The sequence below is a fragment of the Mobula birostris genome, chromosome 12 (genome assembly GCF_030028105.1).
Source record: "Mobula birostris isolate sMobBir1 chromosome 12, sMobBir1.hap1, whole genome shotgun sequence".
NCBI lineage: Eukaryota > Metazoa > Chordata > Chondrichthyes > Myliobatiformes > Myliobatidae > Mobula > Mobula birostris.
The window spans coordinates 37302893-37315149 of NC_092381.1; the positions used below are offsets into that span (position 1 = coordinate 37302893).

At 43.3% G+C, this 12257-nt stretch overlaps 1 protein-coding gene across 2 annotated transcripts in view; it reads left to right on the forward strand.

Moving 5' to 3' along the window:
• The window catches only part of urod (uroporphyrinogen decarboxylase), a 59353-nt gene that overhangs the window by 33324 nt on the left and 13772 nt on the right, over positions 1-12257 (forward strand). The window contains exon 8 of one of the 2 annotated variants that reach the window (XR_011887983.1): positions 11811-12229. The exons of the other annotated variant lie outside the window; for it this stretch is intronic. The gene's annotated coding sequence lies outside the window, so the exon portion shown is untranslated. The remainder of the gene's footprint in view (positions 1-11810; positions 12230-12257) is intronic. 2 annotated transcript variants of the gene reach the window in all.

A 12257-nucleotide genomic window follows, 5' to 3' on the forward strand; every position in this document is an offset into this window, starting at 1 on the left:
AATTGTTCATTTGGCAGGCAAATTTAAAATGCAACACTTAAACTACAGAGCTCTGAAATCAAGGAGTAACTTTATTTGCCATGTGCATTTGCATGTATAGGAATTTGCTGTGGTGTGTTGGCATGACAGGCGACAAGAACAGTCAACAATTACAAAGTGTTATGTAAAAATAAAGTTGGATACTAAAGTACGGATATGAAATAAAATATACATAACTACCAACAGTTAATAATAACAATGTCAATAACATTATAAAAAGTAGTCTAAAGTGAATGCAGTGCAGTGATTGGGGTAATAGATAGTGGGAGGTGGGGAGCTTTTGGAAAAGGCAATTTGCTGGGAGGGTAGTGTCCACAATGATTTCCTGCCCGCTTTGTCCTGGGCATTTACTAGTACTGTACTGCAGTGATGATAGATTGCAGGCAATGACCTTTCCAGCTGACCTGACAGCTTGCTGTAGTTCTTGTATATTGTGAGACGATGCTGCACCAAACCTGATAGTGATGATGGCTGATGTGTGGATGCTCTCTATGATGGCAGTGTAGATTTGTACCAGTTTGTTCCGGGGAAGATGGATTTTTAGAAGTACATGCTCTGCCAAGCCTTTTTGTTAATGAAGGAGATACACTTCCACATGAGATCCTGTGAAATAATGATCCCCAGGAACCTGAATGTTGAAATGGTGCTGACAGGAGAGTTGCTAATGATGAGTGAATGGAGAGGAGACACATTTCTCCTGAAGACAATATACACCTCCACGGTTGAGAGCGTTCAGATCTAAGTTGTTCTGATTGCACCAGTTCATTGACTTGTTTACTTCCTGGTGGTATTTGGCTTTGTCACCTCTGGTAATTAATTCAATGACAGTGGTGTCAAATACAGAGGAAACAGCGTCTTGCAGCATGATTCACAAAAACATGGCTACTCTACTTTTGAAAGGGGCAAGTTGTATCTGAAGAAAAATTGAAAAGGCAAGACTTTATTGACTGGAATGTAAACTTGAAAGAAATGGCTTGATTGAAACATATGGGATCATGAGAGGATGGGTGGATGCATTGAGTATGTTTCCTCTTGCACTGGAATTATAGGTCACTGTTCAAGAGTGGCGGCAGAAACGTGAAGTCATGAGTTTATGGAACTCTCAAAGTTGAAGTAGAATCTCAGTATATAAATTAGAGTAGATATTTATTAGTAAGAGAATGAAGGTGACCACACTGAGGTTACAATCAGATTGCCCATGGTTTAATTCAATGCAAGTTCCAAGGGCCAAATAGCCTAATCCTACTCGTTTGAATGGTTTTTATAACAAATTACCCAATCTGATAAACTTGGATTGCTTTGCCTGAAAAGGCATTGGAAAAAGATTTAATGGCCGACTTCAAATGTGAATTGGATAAATGCTATAAAGGGAAAACTGCAGGAACTGTAGTTGAGTGGATGGATCAGGAGTAATCTATGAATTAGTCTTGATGGAGAAAATAGCCTCTATCTTCTGCTGTGCTGTTCTATGAATGGGTGGGGGGGGGGAATGTTTAGAATTAGGCAGGGTACGTATTGCTTTAATCTGTTGTGTTTCATCTTGAAAAGGTCTTGGCTGAATAACCTGTTTTTTTTAATGGATTTTTTTGGGACCAGGAAATGATTACATTTTCCTTGCTCTTTATCTTGCGGTAATCTCAGACATACTCCTTGAACTGCAATGACTGACAGAAATACATTGCACAATAGGAGCATCCCTCCGAGACATAGTTGTAAGTCCAGCAGGCGTTTCAAGAGAAGGAAAAATCTGCCGTAGGGAGTTGATCAATTGAAGTGGTTGAAAGTTATGCTATGAGCTCTTCAAACATTGCACAATGATTTTTTGTTTTTGTGTATATGTGCCAAACAATGGGCCTTGCTGCAGCTTTCATCTGAATGCTCCTTTGAGGACCAATGTTGTATATTTGAACCAAAAATAATATCTAAACACTAGTTTTAGAGACCTTTTTAGGATATATTCCACTGCAGACTTTCCTAGTAATCCAGCCCACAAAATGTCCTTGGTGCTTGCTGCAGTGACTTGCTTATCTACAAATAATGAAGAATAGCAATTCAGCGAAAATATCTTTGACATAGAACAGTTCAGCACAGTACAGACCTTTCCCTCAGACATGTTGTGTGGACCCTTTAACCTACTCCAAGATCAATCTAACCCTTCCCTCCCACATAGCCCTCCATTTTACTTTCATCCATGTGCCTGTCTAAGAGCACCTTAAATACCCTGTTGTATCTGTCTCTACCATGACCCTTAGCAGCGCATTCCACACACCTACCACTCTATCTTCCTTAAAAAAAATTTTGTCTGATGTTCCCCCCCACCACACCCATGTTTTCCTCCAAATACCTTAAAGTTATTTTGCCTCATATTATCCATTTCTGCCCTTGGAAAATGTTTCTGGCTGTCCACTTTATCATCTTATTATCTTGTATGCCTCTTATGGTCTTACAGTCTTATCATCTTTTACACCTTTATCAAGTCATCTTTCATCCTCCTTATCTCCAAAGAGAAAACCCCTAATTTACTCAACCTGTCTTCATAAGACAGAGTGATCAGCAGCACTGGGGCCCCACAGGGGGCTGTCTTGTCTCCCTTTCTCTACACCATTTACACCTCGGACTTCAACTACTGCACAGAGTCTTGTCATCTTCAGAAGTTTTCGGATGACTCTGCCATAGTTGGATGCATCAGCAAGGGAGATGAGGCTGAGTACAGGGCTACGGTGGGAAACTTCGTCACATGGTGTGAGCAAAATTATCTGCAGCTTAATGTGAAAAAGATTAAGGAGCTGGTGGTAGACCTGAGGAGAGCTAAGGTACCGGTGACCCCTGTTTCCATCCAGGGGGTCAGTGTGGACATGGTGGAGGATTACAAATACCTGGGGATACGAATTGACAATAAACTGGACTGGTCAAAGAACACTGAGGCTGTCTACAAGAAGGGTCAGAGCCGTCTCTATTTCCTAAGGAGACTGAGGTCCTTTAACATCTGCCGGACGATGCTGAGGATGTTCTACGAGTCTGTGGTGGCCAGTGCTATCACGTTTCCTGTTGTGTGCTGGGGCAGCAGGCTGAGGGTAGCAGACACCAACAGAATCAACAAACTTATTCGTAAGGCCAGTGATGTTGTGGGAATGGAACTGGACTCTCTGATGGTGGTGTCTGAAAAGAGGATGCTGTCCAAGTTGCATGCCATCTTGGACAATGTCTCCCATCCACTACATAATGTACTGGTTGAGCACAGGAGTACATTCAGCCAGAGACTCATTCCACCGAGATGCAACACAGAGCGTCATAGGAAGTCATTCCTGCCTGTGGCCATCAAACTTTACAACTTCTCCCTTGGAGGGTCAGATACCCTGAGCCAATAGGCTGGTCCTGGACTTATTTCCTGGCACAATTTACATATTTACATATTACTATTTAACTATTTATGGTTTTATTACTATTATTATTTATGGTTCAACTGTAACAAAAGCCAATTTCCCCCAGGATCAATAAAGTATGACTATGTTGGGGAAGTCCAGAACAAGGGGTCACAGTTTGAGGATAAAGGGAAAGCCTTTTAGGACCGAGATTAGGAAAAACTTCTTCACACAGAGAGTGGTGAATCTGTGGAATTCTCTGCCACAGGAAACAGTTGAGGCCAGTTCATTGGCTATATTTAAGAGGGAGTTAGATATGGCCCTTGGGGCTAAAGGGATCGGGGGTATGGAGGGAAGGCTGGTGCAGGGTTCTGAGTTGGATGATCAGCCATGATCATACTGAATGGTGGTGCAGGCTCGAAGGGCCGAATGGCCGCCTCCTGCACCTATTTTCTATGCTTCTATGACTATGACTAAGACATGTTTTCTAATTCAGGCAGCATCCTGGTAAATCTCTGCACCATCTCTAAAGCTTCAACATCCTTCCGATAAGGAGGTGATCAATACTTCAAGTGTGCTCTAAAGCTGCAACATTACCTCATGGCTCTTGGAAAGAAATCCTCCTCCCCTCCCCCCCCCCCCACTAATGAAGGCTTACGCACCAAACACCATTAACCACTCTATAAACAAAGCTACTACTTTGAACAAATTATGGATGTGAACCCTAAGATCCCCCGTTCCTCCACACTGTTAAGAATCCTGACATTAACCCTATGCTCTGCTTTCATTTGACCTTCCAAAGTGAATTATTTCCACATTTTTCCAGATTGAAGTCCATCTGCCAACTCTCAGCGCAGTTCTGCATCCTTTCAATGTCCCTTTGTAACCTTCAACAACCTTCTACACTATCCATAACTCTACCAACCTTTGTGTCATCTGCAAACTTACAAACCACCCTTCCCTTTCCACTTACTTATCCAAGTCATTTATAAGAATCCCAAACAGCAGTAGTCCCAGAACAGATCCCTGCGGGACACTGCTGGTCACCAACATCCAGGCAGGATACACTCGATCTGTGAACAAACCAGTTCTGAATCCACACAACCAGGTTTCCCTGAATCCCATTCCTCCTAATTTTTTGAACCAGCCTACCATGGGGAGCCTTTTCAAATGCCTTATTAAAATCTATATACAACACATCCACTGCTCTAACTTAATCAACTCTCTTCCACTCTCCATTCACATTTTTTGTTAGATGCATATTACGAAAATGAGGCGTGTGGCTCAACTTTATGAATCGTCTTTCCAGAGCAATTTGAAATGTGAGTTTTATACTCCCATGTATTACTGCAATTTATCCCCCCTCCAAACATAAAATAGTAAGATTTTGACTTTGTTCTGTAATTTTTTTTGTCACTTACAAAAATACCTCTTTGGACACTGCTGGGGGGGGGGGGAGGCTGATACAAGAGGCAGGTGGGAGGAAGGTTGATGCTTCTGTTGCTTGTGCGTGGGAGGGAGGAGAGGGTCTTTGGGGTTCGGATATTTCTATGGGGTTTCTTGTATCATGGATGTCTGTGAATGTCACGATGTATACTGTATACATTCTCTGATATTGAATTGGACTATTTGACCTATCGGGGGACAGCAACAGCAGCCAGGCCAGTAGCACTGTGGCTGGCTCGGGGGGGCTCAGCAGGGAAGGGTAAAGTCAGGCAGAACGATAGCGGTAAGGGACCTGGTAGTGAGGGGGATGTCCAGGAGGTTCTGTGACTGTGACATAGGTGCCAGGATGGGGTGTTGCCTCTCAGGTTCTAGGGTCCAAGCTGTCTTGGAGCAGCTGCAGAAGTTTCTCAAGAGGGAGGATGAGCACCAGGAGCTCATGGTCATCCTTTGCACCAATGATGTAGTTAAAAAGGAAGAATGGGTCCTGCGCATTGAGGTTAAGGAGTTAGGGAAAAGGCTGAAGAGCAGGACCTTTAAGGTAGTAATCTCTAGATTATTCCTAGTGCCAGAGACTAGTCAAGGCTGAAATAGGATGAATGTGTGGCTGAGGAAGTGGAGCAAGGAGCAGGGTTTCAGATTCCTGAATCATTAGGATCTCTTTGGAAGAAGGTATGACCCGTATAAAAAAGGACAGGTTACACCTTTATCCGAGGGGGACTTTCATCCTTGCAGGCAGGTTTGCTAGGGTTGTTGGTGAGGGTTTAAGTTAATTGGCTGGAGGGTGAGGATGGGGCACTTGGTATGCAAGTTGATGCATTGTGTAGTGAGACTGTTAGGAAGGATAGGCAAATGATAGGTCAAAATTGCAGTCAGTAGGATGAGTTGAAGTGCAACATGGGGGCAGAATCAAAAAGGGTGATGAATACAGGACTGAAGGTGTTATACTTGAATGTACAGAGCATATGGATTAAGGTTGATAACCTTGTAGCACAATTAGAGATTGGTAGGTATGGTGTTGTTGGCATCACTGAGTTGTGGCTGAAAGAAAATCATAGTTGGGAGCTTAACATCCATGGATACATTTTGTATCAAAAGGACAGGCAGGTAAGTAGAGGTGGTGGGGTGGTTCTTGGTTTAAAAAAAAATAGGATTGGAAGATGTAGAATCTTTGTGGGTAGAGTTAAGAAGCTGCAAAGGTAAAAAGAAACTGGTAGTTATATACAGTCCTCCGAATATGGGATATAAATTACAACGGGAGATAGAAAGAGCATGTGATAAGGGCAATATTAGGATAGTTGGTGGGGGGGGGGGTGGATTTCAATATTCAGATAGATAGGGAAAATTAGGTTGGTGCTGGATCCCAAGAAACTGAATTTGTAAAACATCTACAAGGTGGTTGAGCCCACTGGAGGAAAGGCAATTCTGGATTGAGTTTGTGTAATGAACCAGATTTGATAAGGGAACTTGAAGTAAAGGAAACCTCAGGAGGCAGTGATCATAATATGATAGAATTCACCCTGCCATTTGAGAGTGAGAAGCTAAAGTCAGATGTATCAGTATTACAGTGGAGTAAAGGGAATTACACAGGCATGAGAGGGGAGCTGGCCAAACTTGATTGGAAGGGGACATTATCAGGGATGATGGCAAAATTGCTGGAGTTTCTGGGGCTTACTCACAAGATCCAAGATGGAAACAATCCAAAGATGAAGAAGTATTCCAGGAATGCTGAAGGAACTGTGGCTGACAAGGAAAGTCAAAGACAAATATAAAAGGAAAAGATAATATAGCAAAAATTAGTGGGGAGATGGAATTTTGGGAAGTTATTAAAAAAACAAGGCAACAATAAAAAGCCAAAAAGAGGGAAAAGATTAAATATTAAGTTAAGCTAAGCAATAATATCAAAGAGTATACCAAATGCTTTTCAGATATACTGTGTGGAGTAAGAGAGAGGCGAGCTTAGATATCAGACTGCTGGAAAATGAAGCTGGAGATGTTGTTATTTGTTTATTTATTTATTGAGATACAGTGTAGAATAGGCCCTTTGAGCTGCGCTGCCCAGCAGCCCTTAATTTAACCCTAGCTTAATCAAGGGACGAATTGCAATGACCAATCAACCTACCAACCAATACGTCTTTGGAATGTGGGAGGAAACCAGAGCACCCAGAAAAAACCGATGTGGTCACAGGAAGAACGTACAAACTCCTTTCAGACAATGCTGGGAATTGAATCTGTGTTGCTGGTACTATAAAGCATTGTGCTAAGCACTATGCTACCGTGCTACCCCAAGTTATGGAGGAGCAAAGAAATGGCAAATTTGGGAAGTATTTTGTGTCAGTCACCTGGACCAGATGGACTACACCCCAGAATTCTGGAATGGTTCCGGAGCACTGAAAAACTACGAATGTCACTCCACTCTTTAAGAAGGTAGGGAGCCAAAAGAAAGGAAATTATGTGCTAGTAATACTGACTTCAGCAGTTGGGAAGATATTGGAGTCCATTATTAAGGATGAGGTTTCGGGGTATTCGGAGGCACATGATAAAGTAGTGGGTGTTATGTATTTGGATTTTCAGAAGACTTTTGACAAGGTGCCACACAAGGTTGCTTAACAAGATGAGGGCCCATGGTATTGCAGAAAGACACTAGCATGGATAGAAGATTAGCTGAATTGCAGAAGGCAAAATGTGGGAATAAAGGTGCAAACAACAGGAATTCTGCAGATGCTGGAAATTCAAGCAACACACATCAAAGTCGCTGGTGAACACAGCAGGCCAGGCAGCATCTCTAGGAAGAGGTACAGTCGATGTTTCAGGCCGAGACCCTTCGTCAGGACTAACTGAAGGAAGAGTGAGTAAGGGATTTGAAAGTGGGAGGGGGAGATCCAAAATGATAGGAGAAGACAGGAGGGGGAGGGATGGAGCCAAGAGCTGGACAGGTGATAGGCAAAAGGGATATGAGAGGATTATGGGACAGGAGGTCCGGGAAGAAAGACAAGGGGGGAGGAACCCAGAGGATGGGCAAGGGGTATAGTCAGAGGGACAGAGGGAGGAAAAGGAGAGTGAGAGAAAGAATGTGTGTATAAAAATGAGTAACAGATGGGGTACGAGGGGGAGGTGGGGCATTAGCGGAAGTTAGAGAAGTCGATGTTCATGCCATCAGGTTGGAGGCTACCCAGACGGAATATAAGGTGTTGTTCCTCCAACCTGAGTGTGGCTTCATCTTTACAGTAGAGGAGGCTGTGGATAGACATGTCAGAATGGGAGTGGGATGTGGAATTAAAATGTATGGCCACTGGGAGATCCTGCTTTCTCTGGCGGACAGAGCGTAGATGTTCAGCAAAGCGGTCTCCCAGTCTGCGTCGGGTCTCACCAATATATAGAAGGCCACATCGGGAGCACCGGATGCAGTATATCACCCCAGCCGACTCACAGGTGAAGTGTGGCCTCACCTGGAAGGACTGTTTGGGGCCCTGAATGGTGGTAAGGAAGGAAGTGTAAGGGCATGTGTAGCACTTGTTCCGCTTACAAGGATAAGTGCCAGGAGGGAGATCAGTGGGGAGGGATGGGGGTGACGAATGGACAAGGGAGTCGCGTAGGGAGTGATCCCTGTGGAAAGTGGGGGGGGGGGGGTAGGGAAAGATGTGCTTAGTGGTGGGATCCCGTTGGAGGTGACGGAAGTTACGGAGAATAATATGTTGGACCTGGAGGCTGGTGGGGTGGTAGGTGAGGACCAGGGGAAAGGTGGCCTATTTTAGTTGGCTGCTGGTGGCTAGTGGTGTCTGCAGGGGTCGGTATTGGGACCACTTCTTTTAATGTTACATGTCAATCATTTGGTTGACAGAATTGATGGCTTTGTGGCCAAGTTTGCAGACAATACAACGATAGGTGAAGGAGCAGATAGTGTTGAAGTAGAGAATCTGCAGATGGAATTAGATTGGGAGAATGGACAAAGAAATGGCAGATGGAATATAGTGTAGGGAAGTGTATCGTTAAGACTTTGGTAGATGGAATAAACATGTAGTCTATTTTTTAAATGGGGAGAAAATTAAAAACTCAGAGTGCAAAGTGACTTGGAAGTCCTTACACAGGATTCCCTAAAGGTTAACTTGCAGGTTGAGTCGGTAGTAAGGAAGACAAATGCAATGTAGCATTCACTTCCAGAGGTCTAGAATGTAACAGCAAGGGTGTATTGCTGTGGCTTTATAAGGCATTGGTCAGACTGCACTTGGAGTATTGTGAGCAGTTTTGAGCCCCTTATCTAAGAAAAGGTGTGCTGGCATTGGAGCATCCAGAGAATGTTCACAGGTATGATTCCAGGAATGAAAGGGTTAATGTATGAACATTTCATAGCTTTGGGCCTGTGCTTGCTGGAGTTTAGAAGAATGATGAGGATCTCATTGAAACCTATTTAATGTTGAAAGGCCTAGATAGAATGGATGTGGAGAGGATGTTTCCTATAGTGGTTGAGTCTAGGACCAAGGGCACAGCCTCAGAATAGAGGGATGTCCATTTACAACAGAGATGAGGAATTTCATAAGCCAGATGGTGGTGAATCTGGAATTCATTGCCATGGACAGCTGTGGAGGCCAAATCACTGAGTGTATTTAAAGCAGATGTTAATAGTTTCTTGATTAGTCAGGGTATCAGAGATTATGGAGAACGGGGTTGAGAGAGATAATAAATCAGTGATGATGGAATGGTGGAGAAGACTTGCTGGGCCAAATGGCCTAATTCTGCTCCTAATATCATGTGGAATTGTCTATCACAATGTTCCCATTCTTTAGGTTCCTTTTAGGTTATTTCTTGAAGCCATGTGAACAACACTTTTGATCATATCTTTCATACCTACTTTAACAATACTTGTTCAACCCACTTACCTGATCCTAATTGTTTTGCTGTTACTGTATTTTTGAGATTTTTAAAAACTTATACACATTATCCTCCAACCTGATGGCATGAACATCAATTTCTCTAACTCCTGGTAACTTCTCCCCCTCCCCCTTCTCTCTTCTTTCATCCCCATTCTGCCTCTCCTCTCACTCCTTCTCCATGCCTGCCTATCACCTCCCTCAGGTGTCCCTTCACCTTTCCTTTCTCCCATTGTCCACTCTCTTCCTTCTTCAGTTCTTTACCTTTTCCACCCGTTACCTTCCAGCTTCTCACAACACTCCCTCCTCCTTATTCTGACTACATCCCCCTTTCTTTCTGGTCCTGAAGTGTCTCGGCCTGAAATCTCGACTGTTTAATCCTCTCCATAGATGGTGTCTGACCTGCTGAGTTCCTCCAGCATTTTGTGTGTGTTACTCTGAATTTTCAGCATCTGCAGAATCTCCTTCTAATTTCCCTCTTTATTTCTCCGGTATTCCTTGCACTCCTCTTGAGTATTGCTTCAACGAGTTTAGCATAAGGTTTGCAATCTAGGAGAAGAAATGTAAATGGATGTGCATTTGGAGTGACTTCTGCTCTAACATTGGCAATACCAAAAGGTATTTATTTAAATGCTTGATCTTAAATTGGTATCTGTGGGGAGAGGTGAAGATTCTTAATTGGTATTGACTAGGATAATGATCAGATTGGATTGGCAGGAAGTGAAAGTTAATCATGATATTAATCATGATTAATATCAAATAATGATGAATTAATCTAGCTACTGCAAGACTACCGAGCAAGGCAAATGGAAACTTAATGAAAGCTTCCGAAGAGGAAATGCAGTTTTCTCTTGCCCACTACTGAAATGGAATTTATGCCCTATGGTAAGAAAAGAATGTGATCAACTTTTTTTTGAGCTTCATTATTCTGGAGATTGGCTGAGAGGTCTAGTTTCAACTTTAACAGGCAAGCAGTTGACCAGCAACTTTGTGTGTTGCTTGAATTTCCAGCATCTGCAGAATTCCTGTTAGTTGACATTGTAGTCTAGTTTTCTAGTACCCTATCCTCGTTATATGCGTCTTCAGACAATGCGGATTCACAGTTATGCGTCAAACCTATTTCTGCCAACTTCTCCTTATATGCGTCCAAAACTCACAGTTATGCGAGGCTGTTGGGACGAGAAGCACTGCCTTCCAGCCAATACAAGTCACGTGCGCACACCTCACAGTCTCACTCCTGCCAGTTTTGCATTGGTTTTGGCAGCGTGTGGATGTGTGATCTTGCGCTCTTAAACTTTTGTTGTTATTACCTACGGTGCACTGATTTTGTGCTTGAAATATTTAACTATGCCTCCTAAGCATCCTATGTCAAGTCCTGGGCCATCAGCCAAGCGGCAGAGAACCGCTTTAACACTTGGGGGGAAAAAATGTTGGAAATTATAAACAGGGCCACGTCAGGTGAAGGTAACACAGCTCTGGAACGTTACTTCGGCCTGGGTGAGTCCACGATCAGAAACATAAAGAAAAATGGTGAGAAAATAAAAGGTGCAGTGATTAATTCATCACAAGTGTCTTCAAAGATTGTTACCGAAGTGCGTAACCCGATTATGACAAAAATGGAGAAAATGTTGAGTTAGTACATTGAACATGAAACAAAGAAAAAAAACAACACACAGTTCGGATCATCTTCGTGTGAAAGCTTTGGAAATTTATGGTCGCCTTTGTTCAGAGGCTAGTGAGGAAGTGTCAAGTGATATTGTTAACTTTACTGCAAGTAAGGGATGGTTTCCTAAGTTTGTTAATTGTCACAAGCTTCACAACTTAGCTGTGCGTGGTGAGCAAGCTAGTGCTGACCATGAAGCTGCTGAATGCTACCCTTTGCAGTTGCAGGCTATGGTAGCTGAGTTAGGCATCACACCAAAGCAGGTGTTTAATGCAGACGAGACCGGGCTTTTTTGCAGCTGTCCAGGATTGTGTGGCCCTGGGCCATAAAATTGGTGGGGAAGGATTCTCAGATTTTGAGATTGCTGATGTGGTAGAACTCCTGGATTCTCGTGATGAAGAAATAAGTGTGGATAACTTTCTGCGTTTAACTCAGACAGAAGGTGATAACAACGCTGAAGAAGGAAGTGTCGAGTTGCAGGTGAAGAATTTTATGGTGAAACAACTGGCAGAATTTTTTAAGGCTGTGGAACACTTGGCACAAATGGCGAAGGACATGGACCCAAGTTTAGAATGGAGTCAGCATTTCAGTCATTCCCTGCAGTCAATCCTTCTTCCCTACAAGCAAATTTATGCTGAACAACAAAATGCTGCCAAGCAAACAACCCTTTCCACTTTCTTCAAACTGGTGTCGTCTCCTGCTGCCGGCAGTTCTGAGAGTTCTGTGAATCTTCCTTCACCCCTTGCTGTCCTTGATGATCCTGACGACCCACAACCATCCACCTCATCCATGTAAAGCTGCCCAACACCACAACAACCACTCATCTCCCAGAGCCAACACACCTGCCACTGTTGGTGAGTATTGTACACCCTAGTATGTTAA